This window comes from Balaenoptera borealis (assembly GCF_965194805.1).
Source record: "Balaenoptera borealis genome assembly, chromosome: 8".
NCBI classification, from domain to species: Eukaryota; Metazoa; Chordata; class Mammalia; order Artiodactyla; family Balaenopteridae; genus Balaenoptera; species Balaenoptera borealis.
The window spans coordinates 11597145-11616446 of record NC_138865.1 but is presented as its reverse complement, the minus strand read 5'-3'; the positions used below and the strand labels follow the sequence as shown (position 1 = coordinate 11616446).

The 19302-nt window shown below is 39.5% G+C and overlaps 1 pseudogene across 1 annotated transcript; it reads right to left on the bottom strand.

Moving 5' to 3' along the window:
• Nucleotides 1-1882: 1882 nt before the first annotated feature.
• Nucleotides 1883-16864, bottom strand: LOC309633460 (protein ARK2N pseudogene; annotated as a pseudogene). Its single transcript has one exon. The product of its transcript is annotated as a protein ARK2N pseudogene (transcript).
• Nucleotides 16865-19302: the final 2438 nt, after the last annotated feature.

Sequence of the window (19302 nt, the reverse complement as noted above, 5' to 3'; positions counted from 1 at the left end):
CTGCTGTTGCCTAGAAGGTCAAATTTTTGGGTGGCTAAGGATACCTGGAAATAAGAGGACAGAGTACCTGGAAGAGGAGTTTCTGGTCCTGAAGACCCAAGAGAGAATGAAGAACTTTGTTAAAACCTCTGTGCTGCCTCACTATGTTTTCTGAACTAAGTAAACTAAAACCAGAAACCACGAACTGTGTCCTACACTGTGAAACTGCAACCCTCCTGGGAGCTTATCATCATCCTGCAACCCATTGATCAAGACCCCAACATCTCTATTTGAGGACACGGGGTAGACTTGTCTGCACTAGAGTTCTAACCACTGTCCTAATCCGCTCAGCCCCAGCCCAGCTTTAGACATATAATTTCCGATAATGCCTCTCTTTCTACGTGTGTTGCGTTTTACTTATTTACTTTGGCAAGGCAGGCTGAGATCTCAGCAACTCTGGACTAACAGAGAGACGAAAAAATCTGAACCAAATGGAGCAATAGTGGTGGAAAATGGTCTAGCTTTGAGGTTGGCTCGGAAAAGTCACTTAGTCCAGACACATTTTCCCAAAACCAAAGGATATGAACTCCATGATAGCAGGGCTTTTTATCTCCTCTTTCCTTCACTGCTGCATCCTCAGAGTCTAGAACTGTTCCTGACGCACAGTAGTCATTTGTTAATGTTTGTTATGTGAATTACAGTTCTAATTCTGGAAGCAAACAAGACTGGGGTGTCCAGATGTGCGAGATGTGGGAGAACAACACTGATGAAAGAGTGCTGTAGGCTAATGATTAGGAGTCAGACCAATTTGCAGGTTTTCATCAGGGATCTTCTTCATCAGTGGTGGGAACCAACCACTGAATCTCTCCTGTGCCAAGGAAAACCTTGAATCTGCCAGGTTAAAAAACTACATTTAGACTTAGCCTTATGAAATTCTGTTACATTTCAAGTATAAACTTTCTAAAATCTCACAAATTCTATCAACACCTCTAGAATTTTTTTTTAAAAGCCAGATTGACCTCAGACATCTCCTCATTGTTAATTGTCATTAAGGCAGTGACAGCAATGAGGCAATGTCTAGAGCAGGGTTTCTTGACTTCAGCACTATGGGCATTTGGGGCCAATGGGGAGGGGGTGTTCTGTACATCCTGGGATGTTTAGCAGAGCACCTGGCCTCTACCCTCTAGATGTCAGGAACATTGCCCCCCAAATTATAACAACCAAAACTGTCTCCAAACGTTGTCAAGGGTCCCCAGGGGTAGGGGAAGGGTACTCGTCCCCTGTAGGGAACCACTGGTCTATAGATTTGAGAACAAAAAAGATACCATCAGCCAAGTTGCCACTTACCTGTGAAGGCAACTGCCATTTTCAGACTTCAAGTCATATAAAGGATACCACTCTTGAAAGAAAAAGAAAATGACTTAAGGATATATTACAGGCAACTGAGTCATGAACCAAAATTGAATATCAAGCATAGACAAAAGAAAAGGGAGGCTGTGAGTCATAAAACTAATAAAAATGACCTTCATTTTCACTATAATGAGTCTAAGTGTGGATTTATTTTTATTTGTTTTGTGTAGGATTCAGAATTCCAAACATTTTCAATTTGAATATTCATGTCTTTCATTAATTCTGGAGAATTCTCAGCTAACATCTCTTCAAGTATCACTTCTTCACCACCACTTCTTTCTCCTGGACACACAGACTACATCTCTCAGCCTTGCTTGCCATTAGGTGCTGATATATGACTGGGCTCAGGCCAAAGGAACAAAATCTCCTACAGGCAATCCTCTCTGCTCTGCCTGCAGGCTGGAAGCAAAATACGTAAAGACCCTAAAGGACAGCAAAATCATGGGACGAAGGGAGTCTGTGTACTCTTTTTTTTTTTTTAATTTACCATCTCTTTTTTTTTTTTTACATAAAAGACTTCATTTATTTATTCTGGCCACACCACACAGCATGTGGGATCTTAGTTCCCCAACCAGGGGTCAAACCCATGCCCCCTGCATTGGAAGCACAGAATCTTAACCCCTGGACCACCAGGGAAGTCCTCAAAATAAACTTCTATTACTTTAAGCCAACAACTTTTGAGGTATGTTTGTTATAGCAGCAAGCATCATCTTAAATGATAAAACAAGGAATAAAGAAAATAAGGGATCCAATGCAGGGGATGGGGCAATGGGAATTTCTAGGGGAACTGCAAAGAGTGTTCCCAGAATTACAGCTGGGCAGTGGCTGAGAGTACAAACCTGGTCCAGATAAGAAACAGGCACAGAGGGCTCCAGGAGGGATGGTGGGGGATTAGTTTGATTGTGTGGAACATTGATTGGTGGGTATTTTGATGTGCAAACAACAAGAAATTCTAAGGAAGCCCCAGAAAAGAAACATCTGAGGAAATGTACTTTGGGAAATTAGAGGTTGACACAGAAATGCAAACATAATAAACTACCTGGCTCATCAGGGAACAATATTTATTTGCATACAGCCAATACTGCACACACTTGGTAGGAATATAACCAAAAAAAGAGAATTCTGTGATGATACATGTGTGAAACAAAGTAAGAATGCTAAATTCTTGGCTTCCATAGTGAGACGTCACCAGGTAATACTGATAAGATACAAAACCAAAAAGTCAAGAAATAGTAATTTAAGTATCTATGTAGAATAATCAAAGTAAATAGCAAGTGAAAAGAATGTACGGTGGTTACCTCTAGGAAGTAAAAATCTGGGATGGAAAAGGGTAGTTCTTTGTCATTATAAATATTATACCACATTCGACTGAAAGTATGTACATATATCTATCACTTTGATAAACATGAATATATATATATTTTAAAAATCTGCTTACATCAGGAATTTCTAACCTTCAGTCTGGCTGCACCACACTTTTTAAATGGCTTATAATCAGGACAGAGATAAATTTACCTTGATGGCAGGGGATAAAAATCAATGTGCCCTCACATTGCCTTTCGCATAGTCAAATGATTCTTTGAGGACTTTTAATTCTTTCCTTAAAAAGAAAATACTGCCAATATAATAAAAAGGGATTATTGGCTAAATGTTGGCTAAAATCATTTAAGATGGGATTTAGCGTCTAACAGCATGCATTCTTGTCAGGGAAATAATGCTTCAGAGTTATAATATAGAGCAACTAGATGGGTCTGTGATGCAACAATGTGATGCTTATTTCAGCCTATATTTTGAGGTGTGAAAAACCTTTCTATAGTGACCTCTTCAGTGGGCACATTTTAGCTGATGCCAAATCCACATCTATAGTGAAAACCATAAATAGTCTACACACACCTCATCCCGCATTATGAAGAGAGTAGAGAACAGGAGAGCATGAATAGGAGAGTCAGAAGCATGGCAAGAATATACCCCCTATTTCCAAAAGATGCCCAAACAAAACATTCTCTTCCACTGTCAGACTATGGATTTGACTTTGTGGCCAAATTGTCAGCTCAGAAAACATGACAATGAAGAGCCTATCACAGAGAAAGGAGAGAATAGAAAAATCAGAATTAGTAGGGCTTTGATGGTATCTTCAGCCGGTCCTGCCTTGACTGAATGCTCCCCTATACCGTTCTTTCCTACCTCCTTGGCTGTCCATCCTCTTCCCCCTCTTACAGCCTCCTCCCAGCTCCAATCCTCCGGCAAGGGAGCTCTGAGAAGGCTAAAGGTCATTCTGGACTCCCTCCTCCTCCCTCCTTCCTCTACCTATAGAGCTCCTGGAAGAAAATTTTGTGAATCTTATGTGAAGGTGAATACCCTCATTGCTTTCAACAAACGGTTGACCCCAGGCAATGCTTGGCAAATGCGCAATGCTGATTTTGAAACTGCACTGTGCTGGCACCCAAGCTAAGCAAAGTCAGTGGGGAGAGAGAGAGAGTTTTCACCAGCCTTTCATGAGGTGCTGACTGTGCTTTGCATGGGTTACCTCAAGGTCAAGAAGAAAATAGCAGCGTTCCATCCCAGCCTGGGCCAGCACACCCTGGGAGAGAGATGTCATCACCTGCCAGACAGGTGCTTGCCCATCAGAAATTTGTCCCCACTGAAACCTGAGAAGCTGCATTAATCCAGAGACACTGGCCTTCTGCTTGGGCTGTTTGTGTTTTTGCTGGCATTGCTGTTGCCAATTTTCTCCTTTTAATCTATAACAGTGAGTTAGTAAGAGGAATGTGAGGGCAACAGTGTTCCTAGAATCACAGAGGGAGATTCTGTGAAATCTTGGGAGGCGGGGGTAGGAGAAATGATTGAAAGGAAGAGTGGAAATAGCTGACCCTGAGGGAAGAGGACAAGTCCCAGACAGGAAAGAGCCTTCATATAGGATCTATTCAATTTGCCTGCCCAGACACCTCTCCCCTCCTTTGGGGGAAGCATGGCCGAATGGAGAAGAGCACGTGTTCTGGAGCCAGGCAGGGTGTGTTGGGATTTGGGCCCCCTACTTACTAGCTGTGTGACTTTAGGCAAGTTATTAAATCTTGGGGCCTCAGGTGCTTCATCTGTAAAATGGAGTAATAGTACCTGTGTAGTTGAAAGGATTTAATGAGCTAATACCTGTAAATGCTTAGAACACTGCCTGGTAGTGTAATAGTAGGTAATCAAATATTGGCTTTTTTTTTTTTCAAGTCTACATATTAATTTTATTACACAGAAAAATAAATACAAGATTCAAAAACTGAAATCCATTTCACCTGGTAATTAAAATATCATTCTAAAAGGAAGGCAGTTTCCCAGGATTGAAAGTCACCAAGTGAAATGAAGTCGTCTAATAAAATTCATCATTCTCAGATTCCCACTGAGGGAAAGAAGAAATTCTTTTCTCTGTGATAAGTTACTTTCCTAAGTGACTTCTTTTAATTTAAAAAAAAGGGGGGGGGAAGAGGGCAATTTTCCATGAGTTTTGATTATACAAATGCCACAAACAGCTTCTGAGGCTGAAGCTATGACAATGAACTTCCATGTCACAAAGAGGAAGAGGAGAAAGTGGAAGGGAACAGTGCAGAGGAAACACAGTGACATTGCATTACAGTAGGTGTTTACATCTGCTATCCTCATCCAATGTAAGGTCAACAACTTCTGCAGGTGACGCCCAAGTCTGACTGTGTTTGCCGGGTGCTAACATACTGCGTGCCAGAGCCATGCTTCCATGAAGAAACACTCTGAGTCACACCTCCTTGAGAATGAACCCACCTTGCATGTTCCTGAACTCCCACGATCTCCACTCCACTATCTGAAGAGGCAATATTAATTTCTTCATTGAGTGGTGCCTTGCCAGCAGATGTTTTGTCACTTGCTAGGAATCCTGGATCCAAATGACCTGGTATCTCTGCAGTGATTGTCTCGCTGCTCCCTGAAACCTCTTCAGCATCATCTGATGAGCTCGTGCTTGAGTCACAAGTCAGGTCACTATCACTGGTACTACTGCCCTGCAACAGGTTGTATTTCTTTCATGCAGCAGCCGCCCGTTTCTGCCTCAGTAGCCTGATTCTCTGCTTGTGCTTTTGGCTCCGATGACCTTTAACCTTGGCAAATGGGCCATTCTGTTTATCACTGGATTGCTGGTTTTCTCGGCAGCCATGGTGGTGGATGTTTCACTTTCAGATCAGGACCGGTGAGACTTGCGCCAAACTGTGGCACCAGACACTCCGGAAGGATCTCCTTCTACCGCTGTTTCTGCCTGGGAGGGTTCATTCTCCTCTGCAGAAGACAGTGTATGTGAATCGGCCAGGTGACCAGTAGAGAAAGTGGAAAGCATGCAGGGGTTAGAGGAGTCTCTCTCATAAACTCGGCCAGTTGTCGGCTTGTCACCCTCCGTGGATGCTGACACTCCAAAGAGTCCCTTCTCAGTTCCATCAACAAGCAGGGCTTTGAAGAAAGAACTGTACAATCCACCACACCATCTTTCAGAAATTGAGATTCCAGTTCCACAGATCCATCTTCCTCCTTAGCTGACTCTTGTTCAGATGTTTTTGGTGGGACTTCAGACTCAATGAGTTCTTCAACTTTTCCCACTGCTTCCTCCAGCTTCATTTCAGACTTTCAAGTTAAATCATGGAGCAGAGTCTAGGAAACTACGTCAAAGATGCAACGGGAAAGCAACCCCTCCTGAAGCCTTCCCGAATGAAGCTCGTGGTGTTTGAATCCTTGAGTCACTCCAGGAGGGAGTCCGATCCCTTCTCTCCCTACAGTTTTGCAGAGGCCAGCAGCTCGGCTCAGGGAGATTTGGCTGTGCTCCTCTCATGCAGTGGTGTCAACACCCCATTCAAGTTTCTGGATGAATCTTGCACGCCTCGCAGACAGAGCCCCACCTCCAAATATTGGCTTTTTTTAATGGCTTCCTGATACCCGTTAGGGAGCTACTCCTAGGCTCTGTGTCTGGGATGGAGCTGAATTTGCCTCTTCCAGCAGCACATAAATAACCCAGGACTGACCAATTAAAGCACCACCCACTTGAGCATAATAATTACTTCCTAGAATGTGGAGAGCCTCTTAAGAAATATTACTCATGGGAACATAAAATTGTGCAGCAACTCTGTACAGTTTTGACAGTTTCTTTAAACACTGAACATGCCATGACCATATGACCCAGAAATTGCACTCTTGGACATTTTCTCAGAGAACTGAAAACTTATGTTCACATAAAAACCTGTACATGAATGTTTATAACAGTTTTATTCATAAATAACCCCAAACTGGAAACAACCCGTAAGTTCTTCAGTGGGTCAATAAACTGTGGTACCTCCATATCAACTATTACTTAGCGATAAAAGGGGACAAACTACTGATATATGCAACAAATCAGATGATTCTCCAGGGAATTATGCTGAGTGAAAAAGCCAATCACAAAACTGTACTATTCTGTTTATAGAGCATTATTAAAATGACAGAATTATAGAAATGGAAATTAATGATTTTCAGGGGTCAAGGAGGCAGCAAGGAAATGAGTGTGACTATAAAAGGGCAACTTGAGGGGTTTCTGAGGTGATAAAAATGCCCTGTATTTTAACTGCATCAGTGGTGATAACCTAGTTGTGATACTGTACTACAGTTTTGCAAGATGTTACCACTGGGGGGAACTGGGTGAAGGGTACACAGGATCTGTCTGTATTATTCCAAACAATTGTATGTGAATCTACAATTATCTCAAAATACAATGTTTAATTTAAAAAAACCTCCCCCAGGTGATTTTAAATGTAGCCAAGTTTGCAAACAACTTTCCTGGGTCTTCAGCTTGCAGATGGCAGATCATGGGACTTCTCAGCCTCCATAAACACATAAGCCAATTCCTTAAAATAGATGTCTTATAATGTGTGTATATACATACACATATATAATGTCATATATATATATATATATATATATATATACACACACACAGACACACATCTTATTGGTATTGGTTCTGCTTCTCTGGGTAAGTCTGGCTAATATACTCTGTTTACTACCATCTCAACTTTTTGTGCTATCGATGTCATGTTTTTATCTTACATATATTTCAATCTCACAAGGAATTATTTTCATTGTCTTATAAGCAAATATTCATTTATATATACTTACGTGTATACTCACATATTTTATTGCTATTTATTTCTCCCTTAATTTCCACGCTTCCTGGAAAGCATTAAGACAACTTTTAGTTTTCCTTTCAGTGCAATCCTGCTAGTGACAAATTCTTCTAGTCTTTGCTCATTTGAAATGTCTTATTTTTCCTTCATTTTTGAAGGGTATTTTTCCTGCATATGTAATTCCATGTAGGTCACTGATTTCTTTCAGCACTTTAAGATGTTATTTCATTGTCTTTTGACTTGAATTGTTTGTATTGAAAAATCACCTGCTCCTTTGAAGTATACATATCATTTTTCTCTGTCTCTTTTAAAGATTTCATCTGTCTTTGGACTTCAGCAGTTCACTGTTTGAGACCCAGGTGTGGATTTCTTTTATTCACAACTCTTTGGATTTGTTGCACTCATCAAATCTGTGATTTGAGTCTTTTATCAATTTTGGGAACATCTCTGCTAATATATCTTCAAATACTGCTTCTGCCATATTCTCTCTCTCCTCTCCATCTGGTTATCAAATTACATGTTAACCTTTTCTCCATGTTCCATATGTTTCTTACACCTTTTTTTCCTATTTTCTATCCTTTTGCTTCTGTCAAGGTTTTGGTCTGTATATTTTCTATTGATTTACCTTCCATTTCTGTAGATCTCTTTTTAGATATATCTAATCTGCTTTTAAACTCACTGCTGACTTTCTACTGGTTATAATATTTTTAAATTCTAGGTTCTTTTATAAGTTCCAGTTCTCTGGTGAAATTTTTGATCTTGTTATTTTTTTTGAATATATTAATCATGATCGTTATAATGATCAATATATGATCATTCCAATATTTGGGTTATTTGTGGGCTTGTATCTACTGTCTTTGTTCTCCTAGTTTTCAAATACATCATCCTGTGTCCCGTGTCTTTGTGTGCCTAGTAAGTTTTTTATTGCATGCTGGGCATTGTGCGTGAAAAACCGTAGAGACTGTGAATGATATTATCTTACTTCAGTGAAGACTTACTTTTCTTCTGGCAGGTGGGTAGGGCAAGGGGGTGGAGGTGTCATCTTAATCCAATCAGGGATTGAGAGGATGCCAGCCTGTTTTCAGTTTTTGTGAGGGCTGATCTGTTTCCACTCTGCCCCTACTTCCGGGGCATAACCCATCCTAGGCATGTCCTGAATGTTCAGTGTCTTTGTCTTTTGGAGGAGACCCCTGGCTCCATGCCGCTCCCACAGAAGCCCAGACCCTTCAGGGTGTGGCCCTTCACCTGGGCCTGTCCTCTCTGACCATTTTGTTTTCTGGACTTCAATGCCCTTGTCAGAACTATTTGTTCCAGCCCATCCTTCATGAGAAGCTCTCTCTTGGGTAGTTAAGTTAGTTTACTTTGAAAAACTAATATTTCAGTGGCTGAATGTAGTTTACTTTTAAAATTTCCATATTTTACTAGAGATCTTTGCACTTCCAACCAAAAAAGACCTATCTTCTGCCTCTACTTTGCTGTGCGATGCTGGGCAAATCACTGTACTATGGGATTGAGAAAAGGGCTAGGTTTCCTCTAGCTCAGGCATTTTATAGCTCCCTGACCCTAATGGTACACACCAAAGGACAGTTTTGTTGTGATAACTAAGATTGGACAGAGCATAAAAGGGTTAGCATCAGCAAACAGATTCATATTTTTTCAAGGGATTTAAAAAAAATTCTATAAATGTTTATTATCTGATAGTTATGAGCATAACTGAAAGTAGAGAGTGAGAGGAGCTTGACCCAATCATACCTGCTATAGAGGATTAGGTTCTGAAGTCTAAGGCAAAAAAATGACTTGTAGGTTGGTAAGTTGTAAAAAAAAGAAGAAGAAAAGGAAAAAAATCCTTGTAAAACTCTTAAGTAGCCCACAAAGCAGAATAAACTTATTCATATCTCAAGCCACACAGAGGACTGACATTCCAACTCTCCATAGGTCCAAAAAAAGTCAGTTTTCCCTTCAACACTAAAAGTATTTCTTCAGTTGACAACCAAAGTATTTGGTTTCTATTTAGAGATCATATCATATTTTTTAATGTTTATTTAAACACTAAAATCACATTGATGCTGCAAGAAGCAAATGGGAACTGAGATCTGCTAGGAAAGAGTAGATCACATCTTCCAGTGTATATTTTTGGGGCGAGTGGGCATCAGGTCATAAAGGAGGCATGACTGTGACAATTACCAACAGGGCTCCCTCCCACCCCACCTGTGTACAATTACGTTCCCATGAGTTAAACATTCATGTTATGTAATTTTATTATAACAGATTATGGGAGAAGTTAGGAAAATATTTGAGGTTAAGTTAAGGGACAAATAATGGTCCACAAATTAAGTTAGCCAGGGCACAGAAGTTACTAGCTATGCCACTATGTGCACAAGAGATGAGGGGAAACCTTAGAGTCACATAATAATGCTATGAAGAGTTGAAAAAGAAGTAATATATTTTGTGCACCTGTTAGTATGACATATCTTTAATATGCAATCACACTTACATTCTTTTAACAATTAAAAGGTTTTTACCAATGAGGAAATAGAGGATCTAAGAGGGAACCCTGCTCATCTATGTGGACCTATTCTCTTAACCTAAGACAGCCCAGCTCCAAAGCACACATCTCCCATATGCTGAAAAGCTGTTAACTGTCTTAAATTTAGGGATCCCGATGATTATGAGCTCTTCATGGAGCTTTGCCCTCCACTTGGGCTTGAAGGAACAAATTAATTAATGAAATATGCAATAATAATAGAAGCATTACTTGCTGGCTGTGAAGATTTATGTATACATAAAACCATGATCCAGACATGATTTTTGTGAAAAGTTCTTTACTTAAGGAAATGAGAGTGTAACCCATCACCTTTACTACACTTCAGGCAAGGGCAGGTGTAATTAAATTGGAAATATGCTCTTGAGTGATTTCTAAGCAGCTCTGTCAAATGGAGCTGTGATTCTGAACACTGATCAACAGTCATGCAATCAATAGAGCGATGAAGCAGGGACATGAGCCACCAGGAAGAGACCATCCTGCAAGGGATGATAACCGCTTCTCACTGAATCAGTGGAGGGGAATTTAGACACGTAATTATTGACAAGATCATATCTGAAGGCGACTGTGCTGTTTACACAGTGAATGCTTAAATGGAAGTAATTACACTTCACTGGAAGGCATCCAGACTGTCACTTCACTAGCCTTCACCCTGGCCCACCTGGACAGATGTGTTTACGCCTTGCTTAGCTTCATCTAAATTAGACTCCATTGTAGGAAACAAGATTTGAAAGCAGCAATGAGAAACAGAAGCAGTTACATTTTTTTATTGACGGGAAATATTAGTACAAGTAACAAAGTATAAAAATGTATATCCAGTGACTAATCTCTTGTGGGAACATTTCCATGGATAAACTTCCCACATTCTTTCTTTGAAACAGAGACTTCAGCATCTTTCCCAGGAATCTTTTCCTGGGGGATTATGGTTGCTGAATCTATTTCCATATCATCATTTCGCAATAAGAAGGGTCTAAAGAAAGACTTTGAAGGATAACTACAAACCCACCAGGAGTGTCAGGTGGCCTGTATTAGTAGCACTTAATATTGTCGAATGATCATTAAATTAATGAACTTAAAGCACAAGACAGAGGTAGTGGTGTTAAGGAGAAGCACATTCCTCTCATTACTTCCTCTTTAATTTTTCATTTATTCATTCTGTTGACCAAAGGTTGGCATGGTTACACTCAATCATACCATGATTGCATCACACACACAAAAAAACATGTGAATGATACTCTACTACACCCATCTTTTTGGCTCCTACCTTCCCTTTAAACATATATTATAGACTTTTTACTTCAATTAAATTCCAATTTATAAAAGTTCGCTCTAACACTTCCCACTTGAAGTGCAGACATAACTGGGGAAGAAAAATTCACACTAGGATGTGGTCAGTTTGGCTCACTCACAGGCCAGCTTCACCTCACTCAGGATTTAGATCCCCACCTCTGCATGATGACAAGTCATGCTACGCACCACGCACTGCAGTAACTGTTATACGTAGAATGCCTCAGATCTACTGTACCTGTGCGCTGGATTAGGATTGAAGACAAAAATAAAAGCCACACGATGTGCCTTCTGATACCCCTTGAAGGGAAAAGACAAAGGTCTCCTCTTCGTGCTGTGCTGGACGTAAGTGCAGAGACAGAGGTCCACGGTGTGCTGTGGCTCCTTCCCCAGCGGTGGGAAGGGAGGGGGTGAGCAGAGACTGAAGGAGAGCCAACCTTGCCTGAGAGCATTTTCTCTCTTTTTTCTTTCCCTGTTTCTCCCAAGTCAACCAATCCTTCTTTCTCCCACTTTCTTTTTTCTTTTCTTCTCCATCTTCATCCACATCTTCTTTTACTTTCTTTGGTCTCTTCTTATCATCTTTCCTTTCCTCCCCTGCTTAGACCTCGGTTTTACTACCTGCCCCCACTACTCAAATAGACAATGCTGAACGAGGTTGCGTTTCTTGTTATTCCTACAAAATACCATGCCTTGTCATGTCTATGGGCTCCTGCACAGATGTCGCCAAGCACACCACATGTTCTGAAAATGCTAAAATATGATCACACTGGGATGCTCACCAACTAAACATCAATCCAATCAATCCCCAGTCTGAGGTTCAGTAAGAAATGAAATATGAGGAAGAGAAAAGAAGTCCACTTAAATCTGAGCTATTCACTGCTGAGGAATATAAGCAAAGTCTTATATAGGACATTAAGGGAGAGGAAAGGACAAAATAGGCTTTTATGGATTTAAAGATTTTTAGTAAGCATCAAGACTCTTGGTTTGAGACCAATATAAACCAACTGCCTTTTAGCCTGACCTTTGGCAGTGCTCATGTTATTGGCATGCTGGTGGAATAGTTTATCGTGCAAAGACGGTTTTCACATCATCAAAATTAAACACATTTGTGCTTTAAAGGACATCATCTGGAAAGTGACAAAACAACCCACAGAATGGGAGAAACAACTTGGTAAGCCATATGATAAGCCATATATGGTAAGCCATATAATTAATAAGGGACTTGTATCTAGAATATATAAAATTGTATATAAAATATATACAATTCAACAATAAAAAGACAAAGAAGCCAATTTTAAAAATGAGCAAAGGACCTTAACAGACATTTCTCCAAAGAATGCATACAAATGGCCAATACGCACATGAAAAGATGTTTAACATCACTAGCCAACAGGGAAATGCAAATCAAAACCCACAGTGAGATATTACTTTACACACACTAGTATAGCAATAGTCAAATAGGCAGATAATAACAAGTGTTGGCTAAGGTGGAGAAATTGGAACCCTCATGCACTGCTGGAGGACAGGTAAAGTGGTGGACCCACTTTAAAAAACAGTCTAGTAGTTCCTCAAAATATCAAACATAAAATTACAAAATGACCCAGCAATTGTACTCCTAAGTATATGCCCAAGAGAAGTAAAACCATGCGTCCACACAAAAACTTGTACACAAATATTCATAGCAGACATAATCTTTATGCTAGCTAAAAAGTAGAAACTACCCAAAAGTTCATTACCCAAAGGATGGATTTAAAAATGTGGTATATACATATGATAAAATATTATTCTGCAATAAAAAGAAATGAACATGCTTCAACATGGAAGAACTTTGAAAACATTATGTTAAGGGAAAGAAGCCAGTCACAAAGGACCACATGGTGTACGACTCCATTTATATGAAATGTACACATAAGGCAAATTTATAGACACAGAAAGTAGATTTGTGGTGGCCTAGAGCTGGGGCATGGGGGTGGTTGGGAAGTGACTGATAATGAGTACAGGGAATCTTTTCTTCGTAATAAAAATGTTCTAAAATTGATTGTGGTGGTGGTCTCACAACTCTGTGAATTTGTACACTTTAAACAGGTGATGTAAAGTATGTGGATTATGTCTCAATGCAGTTTTAAAAAACATAAAAGACTTCCTGGGCATTACAGAACTGGCTCCACAACCAACCACCCCAGCTCTAAATGCTACTCGTACATAGTCTGTCATTGTGACAAACCACAAAATCCCCACAGAAGTGTCTAAATTCCCCCTGATGGGGAAAATGTAACAACCCAACCTATTGAGAACCATTGAGAAAGAATAATGCTGGAGGATGCAATTGAGCATTCACTCTGGAGATTTCCAATGCTCTTGACAACAGGTACTCATGCAATCTAAATCTTCTCAAACAACCCAAGTGTTCTCTGTCCTTTTGCTAACCTACATCAGATTCAAAAATCAGGAAAAATAAGAGCAACTTTCTTTTACGATGTTCCTTTCAAAATGCATTGGCACTGTGCCATTGAAAACAATCTCCAACACAATTTTGCTGAAGTTACTTTTGTTTACAAAATAGCCAACCATTTTAATCTCTGAAATGGGCTATTTTCAAACACGTGGTCTAGATAGGAAACGATTTTTGATGGTCTATGAGAGTGTCAGTGACATGGTACTTTGATGGTTCTTCAATAAATTGTCTAACTGAGAGGAGATGGAGGAGAGAGTGAGCATGTAAGATGAGAAGGAATGATTTCATCTTAACATCATCAATGTTTTTGTAATAAAAAAAATCGTGTTAAATAAGAAAAGTTAAAACAGTGAATTATTTGATGAGATGGTGAAAGCCAGAAGCTACTTAATGTGAATGTATTAATTTACTGGCCTCTTGGAATGACAGTTAATTCCTTTGTTAGGCTTTGGAGTTAGATTTTTTCTATCACACACCCCTCCCCCCCAAAAAAAAAAAAAAAAAAAAAACTCTATATCTTAAAGAGATAGCCTCCCTCCATCCAAAATTGAATGCTGCAGTTGAGGGGGGGGGGGGTAAAGTGAGAGCTATCCCTACAGCAAGGCCAATGGCTAATTCTCCATCCCAAATGACAACATTTCTGTGCCATAGATGATGTGTGCATTACACGTGAGGACAGAACGACACCAGTCACTCATGGGCTGTGATGTGGGCAGGGCAGAGAGATAATCTCGGGAAGACATTCAAACAGGACACTCATGTACAAGGGCTAGGCATAGAAGGAGATTCTGAATATGACATGAAAGCAAAGGTGACTTGGGAAGATAGATGAGAAACCAGAGATTGGGAGGGTGGTGGTTAAGTGTCTAGACTCAGAAGCTAGATTGCTTTGCTTTGCATCCTAGTTCTGCTTCCCAGTTGTTGTGTAATCTTGGACAAGTTCCTTAATTGCTCTGTGCCACATTTTTCCCATCTGTAAAATAGGGGTGACAGATAGTATCTACCTCAAAGTCTTGATGTGAAACTTAAATGAATTAGTCACTTAAAGTACTTAGAAGAGTTCTGGAAGTCCTCAACAAACATACTGTTATTCTACCCAGGCAAATCTGCTGCTGACCAATCTCTACGTGTATTCCAACACTTTGTCCCCTTAGATTCCCATGTAGGGGACTGCGGGAGTACCTCTTTTCCTTCTTCGTAGGAAAATACACCAGGACAAGGGTTGTTGAGGAAGGCATGAAAGTGATTGCTTGTGCTTCTTTGTTCTCTTGAGGACCATTCCTGGCTGTAGCTGGGAGACAGTCTCATGAATGCCTAAGCCAGAAGGGATGTTAGTGATCTGAGCCCAAGTCACTCATTTGCAGATGAGGACAATGTACTCAGAGAGGTTCAATGAGTTGGCCAAAACACACAGCTATTAGGGCAGAAATGGGGGAAGAACCTAGCTACTACTTTAATACTCTATCATCATGATCTAGGGCTAGATCTGGATGATTCGACCTTCGACACAGAGGCCTTGTGGCACAAAGCTGGAGGGCAGGATGTGCAGTCTGAGGGAGTACAGGATTGTTCTACAGCCTGGTCAATTCGCCCCCTATATGCGCATTCATCAGCTCGAGATCTCCAGGAATGGCCCATCCATCACTGGGTACCTGAACGACTCAAGAATACTCTGTAGCCTGCTTCTGCCCAAGATGTGAGTTTGGGGACACCCGTGCATCTCTGGGTTCAGGGTAAGCCCAATGAACCCCATCACCCATGTTTTCAGGAAAGCTCCAGCAACTCCAAGAATAGCACTAATGCACGTAAGAAAGGGAAATTACCCAGCAACAAAGAGATTTATACTCAAAGCAGCACTGCCTGCAGTGAGCCCCCGAGAGCTTCGTGGTCAAGTCCCCCTCTCTTTGCTATTTCCCAGAAAGGATTCCACCCTCATAGTTCCATCTGTCACCTTGGCTACCACTGCATAGCAGGGCAAGCATGACTGCTTTTTTTCCAGCCCTCAGGAGGTACATTACACTTCTCTTTGGGGACTATCAAGTGACAGGACAATCTGAAAATACTTCTTTGCCAACTTCACAAGTGAGAGTCTACAGAAAGGCATGTCAGTAAGTGCCTGGGGATATTGTACTTTGGAAGTTTTTTAGGTGCCCTCTGGACTTAGAGTGAGTGGATTTCACGAACATTTGACAGATCGTCAAGCCAAGATAGAGGGTCAAGTTTAAATTCAGAGCTTGCCATCTGATTTTTTAAAGGCACTTTCATAGCAACAAAAGTTTTCCTTTTGTTAAAACAATTAGATACAGGAATTAAATGTTTCAATCCAATTCACATATCAAATTTAGCCCTAATTCCAGCTCTTCATCAGAAGGAACCATCTTCAGCCTGTAAATACATTTTATTTCAGGTCCTTTGGTTCAGGCACCCATGAGGGTATTGACAGTATCCCTGATTATAAAAAGAGCAAGTGATTGAGCACCAGCTAAATTCCCACACAGTTGTGGCAGACTGTGATTTATCTGGTGACCAACAGATGCTTCTGAATTTAAGACCCATGTCTCTTAAATAGAGGCTTGAAAGGTCATGAAATATTTTGGTGCCTCCAAATTGGCATTTATTGACACTTCTTACACACAGAGGAGACATTATAAATGAAGAAATATTTTATTACTAGTTAGCGCTTTGGACCCAAACTGGACCCACACAATTTATGTAGCCTAGACCAATGGTTCTCTAACTTTTTGGTCTCCAGACTTCTTTATATTTTTTAAAATGACTCATGGCTCCAAAAAGCTTTTGTTTATGTGAGCTACTTTCCAGGATATTTACCAAACTAGAAACTGAGACTGAGAAAATTCTAAAATACTTGCTAATTCATTTTTGAAAGAATAACAATAAACCTATCACATATAAACATATATAACATATTTTTATGAAATATGACTATAGTTTCTAAAACAAAGACAACTAGTGGCATTATTTTACATTCTTGCAAATTTCTTTAATATCTGTCTAGAAGACAGCTGGATTCTCATATCTACTTCTGCATTCAATTGCAACTTCTGTTGCAATACGTTGTTTTAGTTAAACTGTATGAAAAATATTCTCACCTCAAACAGATGTTTACTTGGAAATGGAAGGAGTATTTTAATGGTCTTTTCAGATAATTGTGGATATTCTTCTTAATACTACACAAAAATTCAACAAATCGTAGTTTCCTAAAGCAAAGTAAGATCTTGAAATTTCGTTAATACACTTTTTCTTCATTGATATGATTTAAAATCCATGGATTTCTCTTACATTGCCAATGGATCTTTTACTCGTGCATGATTTTGTAACATCATGAAACGGTCATTTGGAAAAAACTGGTTCACTATTGTCTGCATATCTTCCAAATGTTGACATGTTTCAATATTACAGTAACAAAAAATCACATTTATCAATATCACCACTTATCTCATTATAAATGCCTTTAAGGTTGAAGACTGTCCAGCTAACAAGTTGAATGCAAGTTTTTCAAAATTCTAATTTCCTAATGTTTAATATTTTTTAAGGGTTTGAAGTTTAATCATAGGCCAAAAATCCACTCAGTTGTTTTCCTTGAAGTGACCTGAGTGACTCATTTTCAAGAAAATGCCTGTAAATACCCAAATCTGGGTAATCATAGTTTGTCTGTTAGTCAATCTTTCAAGTATAAATGATGTCCCATGAAATAAAGCAGTCAGTTCATTATGCAAAGATCTGCACAAGTGCCTTTCCTCAATACAATCATCATACTTCAGTATTCAGCAGAAGTGCTTTATACGTATTTCCCATTTCACCACACAGAATATTAAAAAGACGTATATTCAAGAGTCAATTTTTAATAAAATTCGTAATTTTTGCTGCCTCATCAAGGACATTCTTAATTAAAACTGGCTTTTCTTTTTCCTAGAGTATATGTAGTAAAGAATCCATATCTGTGAGTACAGTTTGGTGCCACTGTTTCAATTTGTGTTAAAGCCCCAGAATTTTACCCCCCACTATTTTTGTAACATCTGTGCAAATGTCAACACAGTGGAAAAGATAAAAAATATCTTGGTATTAAAATGAAAATAGTTTTGATCAGACAGCCTCCCCTGAAATGATTTGGGGATGACCAGTGTTCAGTGGACCACACTTTGAAAACCACTGACATTTTAAAGGCAGATCTAAGGGCTTCCCAATGACCCTCCTAACTTTTGTCCCACCTTGGTTCCCAAGTGGTTTAAATGGAGAAAGTGAAATGCTTCCTCCATGACGAAAAATGTCCCAGACTGTCCTATTACTTAACCATATGAAACAAATTTCAATAAAAGAAATAGCAATCCAAATGGGCAAAGAAATTCTAAAAGCCAAGAAAAAAAGTCATATGGAAGAAAGAACATTTAACCTCTTGGCTTCTCTCATGGAATACCCAACCAGGAGCATGGTGTCCCCAGACTCCTGACTGGTACAACCAAATCCTCCTGGGAGTGGAGTGAATTAGAGAGCCCCCAAGGTCAACCAATGGTGCTACCTTTACTGTTCAGTGAGTAATCAGCAAAGTTTCAGAAAATCTCTGCACATAAATGAGGCTATTTTCAATGTTTTTCCTTTGTCCTAAGACCAATATCTCAAGATAGTTTTCAAATGTCTCTTCAATGCTTTCCCCAGAAGTTGTTTTAATATTTTATTTTCCAAAGTAATCTTTTGGTTTTAAAATTATATTATGTATTTTTAAAACATACTTAGAAGTTTAGAAAACAATGTAAAGAACGTCCATATACCTTTTACTTGGATCAACAATTATTAAGATTTTTGCCACACTTGGTTCATCTATTACTTTTTCTTTCTTTCTTTTTTTTGCCACACCGCGCAGGTTTCGGGATCTTAGTTCCCCAACGAGGGGTCAAACCCAGGCCCTCAGCAGTAAAAGCAGAGAGTCTTAACCACTGGACCATCAGGGAAGTCTCTTTGCTGAAGTATTTTAAAGCAAACTCCTCACGTGATGTCATTTTGCCATACATAATTCAAAAGGTATCTCTAAAAATACAACAATTACGCAAACATGATGCTATTATCACACCTAATAAATTTAACAATCATTTTTTTTGTTTCATATTATACCCTTTCATAAAAAAATATTCCAATTGTCTCCAAAAAGTTGTTTTTACATTTGGTTGGTTCAAAACAGAATCCAAATAATATCCATTCATTATCTTTGGTCATTATGTCTTAAATCTCTTCTGAGAATTTTCCTTCCCTGCTTTTTCCTCCCCAGGCATTTACATGTTGCAGAAACCAAGTCGGCCACCTATAAAAAGTCCTACATTCTGAATTTGCCTCCTTGGGGTCTTAACTTGTTTCTTTCTATTTTCCTGTAAATGGGAGTTAAATCTGTAAGTTTGATTAGAATTAGTTTCACCTTTTTTTTTTTTTCTTTTGCCAGAATGCTTTGTCAGTGGTCTTGT